Source organism: Mustela lutreola, chromosome 10 (assembly GCF_030435805.1).
Source record: "Mustela lutreola isolate mMusLut2 chromosome 10, mMusLut2.pri, whole genome shotgun sequence".
In the NCBI taxonomy this organism is placed as follows: Eukaryota; Metazoa; Chordata; class Mammalia; order Carnivora; family Mustelidae; genus Mustela; species Mustela lutreola.
Window position 1 is genome coordinate 94,986,392 of NC_081299.1, and position 11,724 is coordinate 94,998,115.

Below are 11,724 nucleotides of genomic sequence, written 5' to 3' on the forward strand. Positions count from 1 at the left end.
AATAGGAAAGAGGAAAAATTTTAAAAACAGGAAAAAAAATAAAGAAAACTTTAAAAATTTATATTTGCAAGACTAAAGAATCATGGGGGAAAAGCCATGAATTCTATGTGCTGTATTCCCCTAGTGGTGGAGTTTTGCAGTTGTCACTGATTGATAAACTTGTCCTTGGCCAGATGTTCTTGCTGATCTTCTGGGGGAGGGCCTGTTGCAGTGATTCTCAAATGTCTTTGCCCGAGGTGGAATTGCACCACCCTTGTCAGGGGCCAGGTTAAGCAATCTGCTCAGGTTTGCTCTCCATAGCTTTTGTTCCCTGAAAGCTTTCTGTACCAGTTTGGAGGATGGGAATGAAGATAGTGGCCTCCCAGTCTTCTGCCCAGAGGAGCCACGAGCTTGGGGCCCCACTCTTCAATATACCCTAAGAGAAAAGCAGTCAATCACTCCTATCTCCTCGTCTCTGGCACACTCTCTGCCCACCTAGCCTGTGACCAAGCATTTCTATCTCTGGCACATGTCCCCAAACCCAGCAGATTCCCACAGCACACTCCCATGCTGCTTCTCCCAGTGGTGGAGGAGGGTCTCCCCAGATCTATCACTGGTGGGGTCCCTGCTCAAAGAGTAGTGGCCTGACTGTGCCAGGGATCACAGCTTATGGCAACCCTGAACTGAAAGCCCCCTCCTCAGCTCTGTCTTTGCAGCCAGCATCCCTTCTCTGATAACTGGGAGCTCTGCCACACTCAGGCACCACCGGTATTTCTGTGACCCTGCAGGTCCTGAGATCACAGTCCCGACAAGGGTTTCACCCCCCGCTTAGCCTCGGAAATGACATCCCTCACTGGAGCAGACTTCTAAAAGTTCTGATTTTGTGCCTCACTGCTCTACCACTCGCTGAGAGCTGGGCCCTCCCCACGAAGTCTGTCTTGCCATATATCACCTTGGATTCACTTCTCCGCACATCTTACCATGCATAAAGTGGTCACTTTTCCATTCATAGAGTTGCTGTAATTCTTTTCTTCAATCTCCTGTTGAGTTTGCAGGTGTTCGGAATGGCTTGATAACTACCTAGCTGAATTCCTGGGACCTGATGATATTTAAGTCTCCTACTCCTCTGCCATCTTGCTCCTCCTCCTCAAAGACACAATAAAGTATTACAAACAGTCTTACTTCACATTACATACATTACATCTGGAAACCTTATTTATCTTTTTTTTTTTTAGGGTTGTGATATTGGTATTGAAGCCTTTTTAGTATACGATTATCTTTTTTTAAAATTTTATTTTTTATTTATTTTCAGTATAACAGCATTTATTATTTTTGCACCACACCCAGTGCTCTATGCAATCCGTGCCCTCTATAATACCCACCACCTGGTACCTCAGTCTCCCAGCCCCCGCCCCTTGAAAACCCTCAGATTGTTTTTCAGAGTCCATAGTCTCTCATGGTTCACCTCCCCTACCAATTTCCCCGAACTCCCTTCTCCTCTCTTTCTCCCCATGTCCTCCATGCTATTTGTTGTGCTCCACAAATAAGTGAAACCATATGATAATTGACTCTCTCTGCTTGACTGATTTCACTCAGCATAATCTCTTCCAGTCTCGTCCATGTTGCTACAAAAGTTGAGTGTTCATCCTTTCTGATGGAGGCATAATGTGTATATGGACCATAGTGTATATGGACCACATCTTCCTTATCCATCTGTCCATTGAAGGGCATCTTGGTTCTTTCCACAGTTTGGCAACCATGGCCATTGCTGGTATAAACATTGGGGTACAGATGGCCCTTCTTTACACAACATCTGTATCTTTGGGGTAAATGCCCAATAGTGCAATTGCAGGGTCATAGGGAAGTTCTATTTTTAATTTCTTGAGGAATCTCCACACTGTTCTCCAAAGAGGCTGCACCAACTTGCATTCCCACCAACAGTGGAAGAGGATTCCCCTTTCTCCACATCCTCTCCAACACATGTTGTTTCCTGTCTTGCTAATTTTGGCCATTCTAACTGGTATAAGGTGGTATCTCAATGTGGTTTTAATTTGAATTTCTCTGAGGGCTAGTGATGATGAACAGTTTTTCATGTGTCTGTTGGTCATTTGTATGTCTTCATTGGAGAAGTGTCTGTTCATATCTTTTGCCCATTTTTTGATATGATTGTCTGTTTTGTGTGTGTTGAGTTTGATGAGTTCATTATAGATCCTGGATATCAACCTTTTGTCTGTACTGTCATTTGCAAATATCTTCTCCCATTCTGTGGGTTGCCTCTTTGTTTTCTTGACTGTTTCCTTTGCTGTGCAGAAGCTTTTGATCTTGATGAAGTCCCAAAAGTTCATCTTCACTTTTGTTTCCTTTGCCTTTGGAGACATATCTTGAAAGAAGTTGCTGTGGCTGATGTCAAAGAGGTTACTGCCTATGTTCTCCTCTAGGATTCTGATGGATTCCTGTCTCACATTGAGGTCTTTTATCCATTTTGAGTTTATCTTTGTGTACGGTGTAAGAGAATGGTCCAGTTTCATTCTACATGTAGCTGCCCAGTTTTCCCAGCACCATTTATTGAAGAGACTGTCTTTTTTCCAGTATATATTTTTTCCTGTTTTGTTGAAGATTATTTGACCATAGAGTTGAGGGTCCATATCTGTCTACTCTGTTTCACTGGTCTATGTGTCTGTTTCTATGCCAGATCCATGCTGTCTTGGTGATCACAGCTTTGTAGTAAAGCTTGAAATCAGGTAACGTGATGCCCCCCATTTTATTTTTGTTTGTCAGCATTTCCTTAGCGATTCGGGGTCTCTTCTGATTCCATACAAATTTTTGGATTATTTGCTCCAGCTCTTTGAAGAATACTGGTGGAATTTTGATTGGAATAGCATTAAAAGTATAGATTGCTCTAGGCAGTATAGACATTTTAACAGTTTATTCTTCTGATCCAAGAGCATGGAATGGTCTTCCATATTTTTGTGTCTTTTAATTTTAAATAATTTTAAAAATTTAAAAAATAGGGGCGCCTGGGTGGCTCAGTGGGCTAAGCCTCTGCCTTCAGCTCAGGTCATGATTTCAGGGTCCTGGGATCAAGCCCTGCATTGGGCTCTCTGCTCAGTGGGGAGCCTCCTTCCCCTCTCTCTCTGCCTGCCTTTCTGCCTACTTGTGATCTGTCTCTCTGTCAAATAAATAAATAAAATCTTTTAAAAAGTAGTTTTCAATCAACAGTAATTTAGAATTACCCACTTATATATACATTCTTTCTGTTTATTCTTTAATTTCTAATAAAAGAATATTTCATTTATTTTATTATTTAAATTTTGTTAGTGAACATTGTTGGGCTGGCAGAAAGAAAGGGCTACTCAAGATGGTGAAAGTCCCGGCCACAAAACCTGAGCTCGGACAGGAGAACAAAGACCCAAGAAGGAATCTGAAAACCCTCCTGCCCTGGGCCCCCGTGGACCAATGGAACCCTGACAAGCAGGAATCTGAGACCCTCACCCCAGGCTCCAGTGGACCAATGGGACCCTGAGGAGCAGGCGAAATATCCAAATAAGGGAAACTTGCGAAAAGATCCCTGAACTCCCCCTCGAGGCTCCTTAAAAGCCCCCTTCTCCCTGCCTTGGGCACGACTTCTGCCACTCTGCTTTCCAGAGTTGCAGAACCTCGCCTGAGGGTGCCCACCTCCTGCCGGCGCAACTTTCCTGGCTCCCCTTCTCCTGAGCCCTGAAACTTCACTGGAGAGTGTTTTTAATAAATCTTGCCTTGCACCCACTTTGCCTGATGTTGTGTTTATCTTGCCGGAAAACTTTACATTTGGTGCCGAAGCCCGGGAAGGAAATTGAGCCCCCACCCCAGTGGGGAGGCTCTCTCCTTTCCCTAACCAGACTCGGACCTGCCTTTCCGAACACCACTTCCAAAGCCGTGGTGAGTTTCCCCCGATTCCATTCCTCCTTCCAGAAAGCCCTGCCTTAATCGCCGCTGCACCAGGGCAGACCCCGTCGGTCACCAGGTGACCTCCGTGACTCCCAGAGGCTGGGAGACGTCCTAACCTATATGCCAGTCGACATAGTTTTCCCACAACCCAGTGGTGGATGAAGAGACGCCTTTCTCCAGCCCTCGGGTTGCCCGGCAATGAATCATGGGGACCTCCCAATCCAAATTCGACTCTAAAACATCCCTGGGGTGCCTGCTGGCCAATCTTAAAACCCTGGAACTGGACCAGGACCTGTGAAGGTGATGTCTCATACATTATTGTACCATTGCTTGGCCACAATACCAATTAGACAATCAGTCCCAGTGGCCTCCGGAAGGCACATTTGACTATCAGATTCTCATGGACCTAGGCAACGTCGGCAGACACCAAGGCAGATGGGCCAAGGTCTCTTATACTCAGGATTTCTGAACCAGCGCCCTCGTCCTCTCCAGCCTCCCCTCCCATCTCCACCTGCACAGAGCTCAAAAACCCTCCCCTGATTTAGTCTGCTCCCTAAGGGAGGCTGCTGGAGTTGAGGGAGTTGTTCAAATTCATGCGCCCTTCTCTCTACAAGATCTTTCCCAAATTGAGAAACGTTTGGGCTCCTTTTCGGCCAATCCTGATAACTAAATCAAAGAATTCCAATGTCTGGCCCAAGCCTACGACCTTACCTGGCGTGATTTACATGTGGTCCAGACCACCACTGTCACCACAGGGGAGAGGGAACGCATCCAGGCTGCTGCCCGGGAGCACGCAGATCAGGTCCATCTCACTGATGCTGTCATGCCAGTTGGAGCCCAGGTGGTCCCAGCTGTAGAACCAGGTTGGGATTATCAGGATGGCCAAGATGACCGCCGGCGCCAGGACCTCATGGTCCAATGTCTCATAACCAGCATGTGGGCAGCCTCTAATAAGGCCGTTAATTACGACAAGATTACAGAGATTGTCCAGGCCCCTGACAAAAACCCCGCCATGTTTCTTAACCAACCGAGGCTTTAACCCAGTACACTTGCTTGGACCCCACCTCTCCTGCAGGGGCCAACGTACTGGCTACTCATTTTATCTCTCAATCGGCACCAGATATATGGAGAAAGTTAAAAAAAGGCTGAGGAGGGCCCTCAGACCCCCATTTCTGACTTGGTGAAAATGGCATGTAAGGTCTTTAATTCCTGTGAGAATGCGGCTGAGCTTAAACGACAAGCCAGATTCCAGGTAAAGGTTCAGTTGCAGACCCAAGCCTTGGTAGCAGCCCTGCGGCCAGCCGGCTCCAGGAGACAATAGAGAGGGGCAACCAATTGCACCCCCCCCGGGGGGCTGTTTCAAATGCAGGGCTGTGGGACATTGGGCTCGCCAGTGCCCCAATCCAAAGCCGCCAACTCGGCCTTGCCCTCAATGCCATTTGATGGGCCACTGGAAATCCGACTGCCCTAACCTCGGGGTATCTTCGGCGCCTCAAAGTGGGGGAGCCCCTGAGACAGTAAGTCCGGCCTTTCAACTGCTTGGATTGGAGGACGACTGATGAAGCCCAGACTCTGCCACCCCTCTCACCCAGGTCGAGCCCAGGGTCATGCTCCAGGTAGCGGGTAAGTCCATCTCCTTTCTGCTGGACATGGGGACTAACTACTCTGTTCTGCCTTCCTATTCAGGACTTACTCAAACCTCACCAATTACTGTTATGGGGATCCATGGGACCTCCTCCAATCCTAGGGTGACCCTTCCCTTACCTGTAGCCTGGATGGGTTCCTCTTCTCCCACTCGTTCCTAGTGATTCCTTCCTGCCAGGTCCCTCTACTGGGGAGGGACATTCTCCAGAAACTGAGGGCAACTATCTGCCTCTCCCTTTCCTCCCCTCCCTCCACCTCAACCCGTCTCATCCTACACCTCTCCACTCCCTTGACCCCCACTCCAGTAGTAGATCCTTGGGTATGGGACACCTCAGAGCCCATCATCGCTTCCCACCTTACCCCGGTTAAAGTACAGCTTAAGGATAACTCCAAGTTTCCCTCTCGAGCTCAGTTTCCTGTTTCTTTAGCCCACCGCCAGGGCCTGAAACCTATCATAGAACGGCTTAAACGTCAGGGACTCCTGATCCCCATCAGTTCCCCCTGTAACACCTCTATCCTTCCAGTACGCAAGCCCTCAGTGGCTTATCGACTGGTACAAGACCTTAGGCTTATCAACGAGGCTGTGGTCCCCCTCCACCCAGTCATTCCTAACCCCTACACCCTATTGTCTCGTGCTCCCCCAAACACCTCTCACTTTACAGTACTGGACCTAAAGGACGCCTTTTTCACTGTCCCCTTGCACCCTGATTCCTATTTTCTTTTTGCCTTCACCTGGGAGGATCCCAGCACGCATGGTTCTGGACAACTAACTTGGACTGTCCTAGCCCAGGGCTTCAGGGACAGCCCCCACATTTTTGGCCAGGCCTTGACTAAAGACTTACAGCAGTGCGTCCTTAAGGCCAGTACTCTACTACAATATGTGGATGACCTCCTCCTCTGTAGCCCCTCCCTCTCGGTCTCCCAGGACGACACCTCCGCCCTACTTAACTTCCTGGGGGCCAAGGCATATTGAGTCACCCCCTCTAAGGCCCAATTGTGTGCCCATTCAGTTACCTATCTGGGCCTATTTCTGACTCCCACTTCTAGGTCTCTTACCGGGGACTGCATACGACTCCTCCAAGAACTCCAACCTCCCCAAACAGCGGATGAAATACTCTCTTTTCTTGGATTGGTTGGGGTCTTCAGACATTGGATTCCAAATTTCTCTACCCTGGCCCATCCTCTGTACCAGGCAGCTAAAGAAACCCCCCCAGGGTCCCCTAACTGATCCCACTTCGATCTACCACTCATTCTCTAAACTAAGGGACCGCCCTACCACCGGGCCAGTTTTAGCCCTACCCAATCTCTCTAAACCATTCCCTCTCTACACTGATGAGCGCTCCAGCTCAGCCACCGGCCTCCTAACACAACTAACTGGTGGGGCCTACGCATAGGGCTATAGTCTACCTGTCCAAGCAACTGGATGTCACTGCCCAGGGATGGCAGCCCTGCCTCAGGGCCCTAGTGGCAGCCGCTTCTCTTACAAAAGAGGCCCTCAAACTGACCTTAGGGCAGCCCATCATGGTCTACTCTCCCCACCGACTCATGGACCTCCTTAGCCACCGATCCCTGGCCCATCTGACTCCTTCTCATCTCCAGCTATTCCATCTGCTATTCCTAGAAAACCCGCATATATCTCTCTCTACCTCCCCCCACTTAAACCCCACAACTTTACTGCCTATTCCCTCACCCACCCCGGAGCCCGTTAATTCCTGCCTACAACTTATAGAGGACCTCACTCCTCTCCATCCCGGTTTCTCTGATCAATCATTATCCAACCCTGACTGCATACTCTTCATGGACAGCAGTTCCCTCCTGGCCTCAGATGGCCAAAGATATGCTGCTTATGCTGTGGTCACCATGGATGCGGTATTAGAGACGGCTCTCCTCCCAATCAGAACCACCTCCCAGAAGGCTGAACTCGTAGCTCTCACCAGGGCATTACACTTGTTGAAGGGACAACGAGTCATCATTTACACTGACTCAAAATATGCCTACCTCATAACTCACATACACTCTACTCTTTGGCAAGAACAGGGGTTCCTAATGAACAAGGGCACCCCTATAGCTAATAGACCCCTCATCGCCAAGTAACTTGAGGCCCTTAGTCTGCCCACTGAAGTAGCAGTTGTTCACTGTCGAGGCCACCAAACAGCCAAGAATATGGTCTCCCTAGGTAACAACAGGGAAGACTCAGTGGCCAGACAAACGGCCCTAAATACCCCTGCATCTCCTATCCTCTTTCTTAACACCACTCACCAGCCTTCCTACTCTACAAAGGAAACACAAGCCCTCCAGGCACAGGGAGGAAAGATTGGAGATAAGGTGTGGATCTACATTCAGGACAGGATTGCCCTGCCAGGCAATCTGGCGCACACCTTAACTACTGACATCCACCGATCCCTCCATATTGGCCCAAATGCTCTCCACCAATTTCTTCAGCCATTGTTCTATCATCCTTCCTTATCTAAGGTAATCGAAGTTGTCCACAGGGCTTATAAAACCTGTTCAGCTGTGAATTCTTAAGGAGGAATCCACAGACCAGGGCCTAACCATCAGCTCCGAGGTCATCAGCCGGGGGAAGACTGGCAACTGGACTTCACTCACATGCCATAAAACCTTTTGCTACCTATTAACCTTGGTTGATACATTCATAGGCTGGATCGAGGCATACCCCACAGCCCGGGAAACAGTGGACGTGGTGGCTACAATACTCATCGAGCACATCATCCCGAGGTCCAGATTGCCCCGGACCCTCCAGACAACGGACCCGCCTTCATCTCCAGTGTAACCCAACAGGTTGCTGAGAGCCTCAACATAACCTGGAAACTTCACATTCCATACCACCCACAGTCATCGGGTAAGGTAGAAAAGGCCAACGGGCTGCTCAAAGCCCAACTCACCAAACTTACCCTAGAGACCCGCATTTTCTGGCCCACACTTCTGCCCCTGGCTCACCAGACTCCGGGCTATGCCCCTCGGGCCTTCCGGCTTAAGCCCATTCAAATTACTATACAGCTGGCCATTTCTTATAAATCATAGCCTTCTGGCCATTTCCCTGCCTCTTTTATCCTATCTACCTTACCTCACTCTCCTTGAGATCTCTTAAGGGCCCACGCCAACACTGTCATCCCAGCACCAAGCCACCATGCTTTCAAAGGGGATATACGAGATCTATCTCCTGGGGACCAGGTCCTCCTCAAAAGCTTGTGGCCAGGCTCCTTACAAACCCGGTGGACTAGGCCTCATACGGTTGTCCTTACCACCCCAAATGCTGCGAAACTGTTGGGGCACTCTGCATGGGTACATATCAACAATCTCAAATGGGCACCCACAGATACTGATTGGACTTCCCAGATGGCAGGCCCCACCAAACTCCGCTTGGTTAGGGCCCCTTCTCATATTCCTTCTAATCCGAACAAACCAGGCAGATCCATGTGAGTCTAGCTGCATGAGGGGTTCAGGTACCTCTCGCTATTTCTCAGCCTTTACTTATATGCCTGCAACCTGCTACCGGGGAAAGAAACCAACAACCTGTATGTATGACCAGAAAACCTATTGGGTCTCTGACCTCGTGACAGCCAAACGCGGTATTGCCCCCTGCAACTGTTGGGCTGGCAGAAAGGGCTACTTAAAATGGTGAAAGTTCCCACCACAAGACCTAAGCTCGGACAGGAGAACAAAGGCCCAAGTAGGAATCTGAGACCCTCCCAATCCGGGTTCCCATGGACCAATGGGACCCTGACAAGCAGGAATCTGAGACCCCTGCCCTGGGCTCCAGTGGACCAATGGGACCCTGACGAGCAGGCGAAATATCCAAATAAGGGAAACTTGCCAAAAGACCCCTGAGTTCTCCCCTCGAGACCCCTTAAAAGCCTCCTTGCCTTCGGCGTGACTTTTGCCACTCTGCTTTCCAGAGTCGTGGAACCTTGCCTGAGGGTGCCCACCTCCTCCCGGCGTAACTTTCCTGGCTCCCCTTCTCCTGAGCCCTGAAACTTTGCTGGAGAGCATTTTTAATAAATCTTGCTTTGAACCCACTTTGCCTGGTGTTGTGTTTATCTCGCCGGAAAAAACTTTACAGCAACATCTACCCCAGGTCTGGAAGTTTGCTGGACCTATTTGGGTCATGCCAGTCTCTCTGACGGCGGTGGGGGGGAGGGGGATTCCAGGACCAGGCTAGCCACGAACGCATTAAAACAGTGGTCACGGACCTGACTAAACGACTCCAAACCCCCAGCGACCCGGTCTATAAGGGCATCAATCTTGGTAGCACCCAAAAATTCCCTACCACCAAACAACTGACAGTGGCCCTCCTGCACTCTAGTTACAACCTATGGTGAAATGTGTTGAAGAATGGTGAGAGTGACTGCTGGATCTGTTTCCCTTTTTCAACACGTTCCAACATTGTAGGGATACCTCTCCCTATTGACTGGCCACTCCACAACTCCACGGCCACAAATAATACAGTCCATATCGGCCCCATTGGGGGAAACATACCTATTATTAATGTGTCCTTCCCCCTTACCAGCACAGCTGCCAACATCACTAACTCCTCCCTCCCGTACTGTACTCCCTCGGAAATATTTCTCTTGTGCCCTCAGGGAACCTATCACTGCCTGACCACTAATGACTCCATAGGCTGTATATTCATTCTACTATCTCCTTCTACCACTATCTACTCTGAATCCCAACTGCAATCCATCCTATTCCCCCAACACCATGGAGGAAGGGCTGCCTTCCTCCCATTCATAATAGGGGCAGGAATAGCCACAGGGGTGGTAACCAGAACAGAGGGGTTAGGAACTTACATAGACTTTTATTACAAACTCTCCCAAGCCCTGAATGATGACACGGAACGGATTGCTGACTCCCTCACAGCCCTATAGACGCAAGTTACCATGACCAGGTGGGATTTACCCCTGGGTTGCAAGGGTGGTTCAACATTTGCAAATCAATCAATGTGATAGAACAAATCAATAAGAGAAGAGAGAAAAAACACATGGTCCATGATCTTTTTAATGTACTGTTGGATCCTATTAGCTAGGATCTTGTTGAGAGTCTTGACATCCATATTCATCAGGAATATTGGTCTGAAATTCTGCTTTTTGGTGAGGTCTTTGCCTGGTTTGGGGATCAGGATAATATCATCCTCAATGGGGAAAATCTGACAGCCTTCCCTTTGAGATCAGGAACATGACAAAGATGCCCACTCTCACCATTCTTGTTCAACATAGTTTTAGAAGTCCTAGTAATAGCAATCAGAAAACAAAAAGAAATAAAAGGAATTCAAATCGGCAATGAAGAAATCAAACTCTCTTTGAAGATGAAATGATACTTTATATGGAAAACCCAAAAGACTCCATTCCCAAACTACTAAAACACATACAGCATTTTAGTAATGTGGCAGGATACGAAATCAAAGTACAGAAATCAGTTGCTTTCTTATACACTAACAATGAAATACAAAAAGGGAAATTAGAGAATCGATACCTTCTCTGATGTCTCAAAATTGCACCAGCATTTTTCAAAGAGCTGGAGCAAGCAATCCTAAAATTTTTATGGAATCAGAAGAGACCCCAAATTGCCAAGGAAATATTGAAAAACAAAACAAAACAAAACAAAACAGGGGGCTTCATGTTGCCTGATTTCAAGCTTTACTACAAAGCTGTGATTACCAAGACAGCATGGTACTGGCACAAAAACAGACACATGGACCAGAGAAACAGAGTAGAGAGCCCAGATATGGACCCTCAACTTTATGGTCAACTAATCTTCAACAAAGCAGGAAAAAATATACACTGGAAAAAAGACAGTCTCTTCAATAAATGGTGCTAGGAAAATTGGACAGCTATGTGTCAAAGAATGAAACTCGACCATTCATTTACACCATACACAAAGATAAACTCAAAATGGATAAAAGACCATAATGTGAGAAAGGAATCTGTCAGAATCCTAGAGGAGAACATAGGCAGTAACCTCTTTGACATAAGCCAGAAACTTCTTTCAAAATGTGTCTCCAAAGCAAAGGAAACAAAAGCGAAAATGAACTTTTGGGACTTCATCAAGATCAAAAGCTTCTGCACAGCAAAGGAAACAGTCAACAAAACAAAGAGGCAACCAATGGGATGGGATAAGATATTTACAAGTGACAGTAAAAACAAAGGGCTGATATCC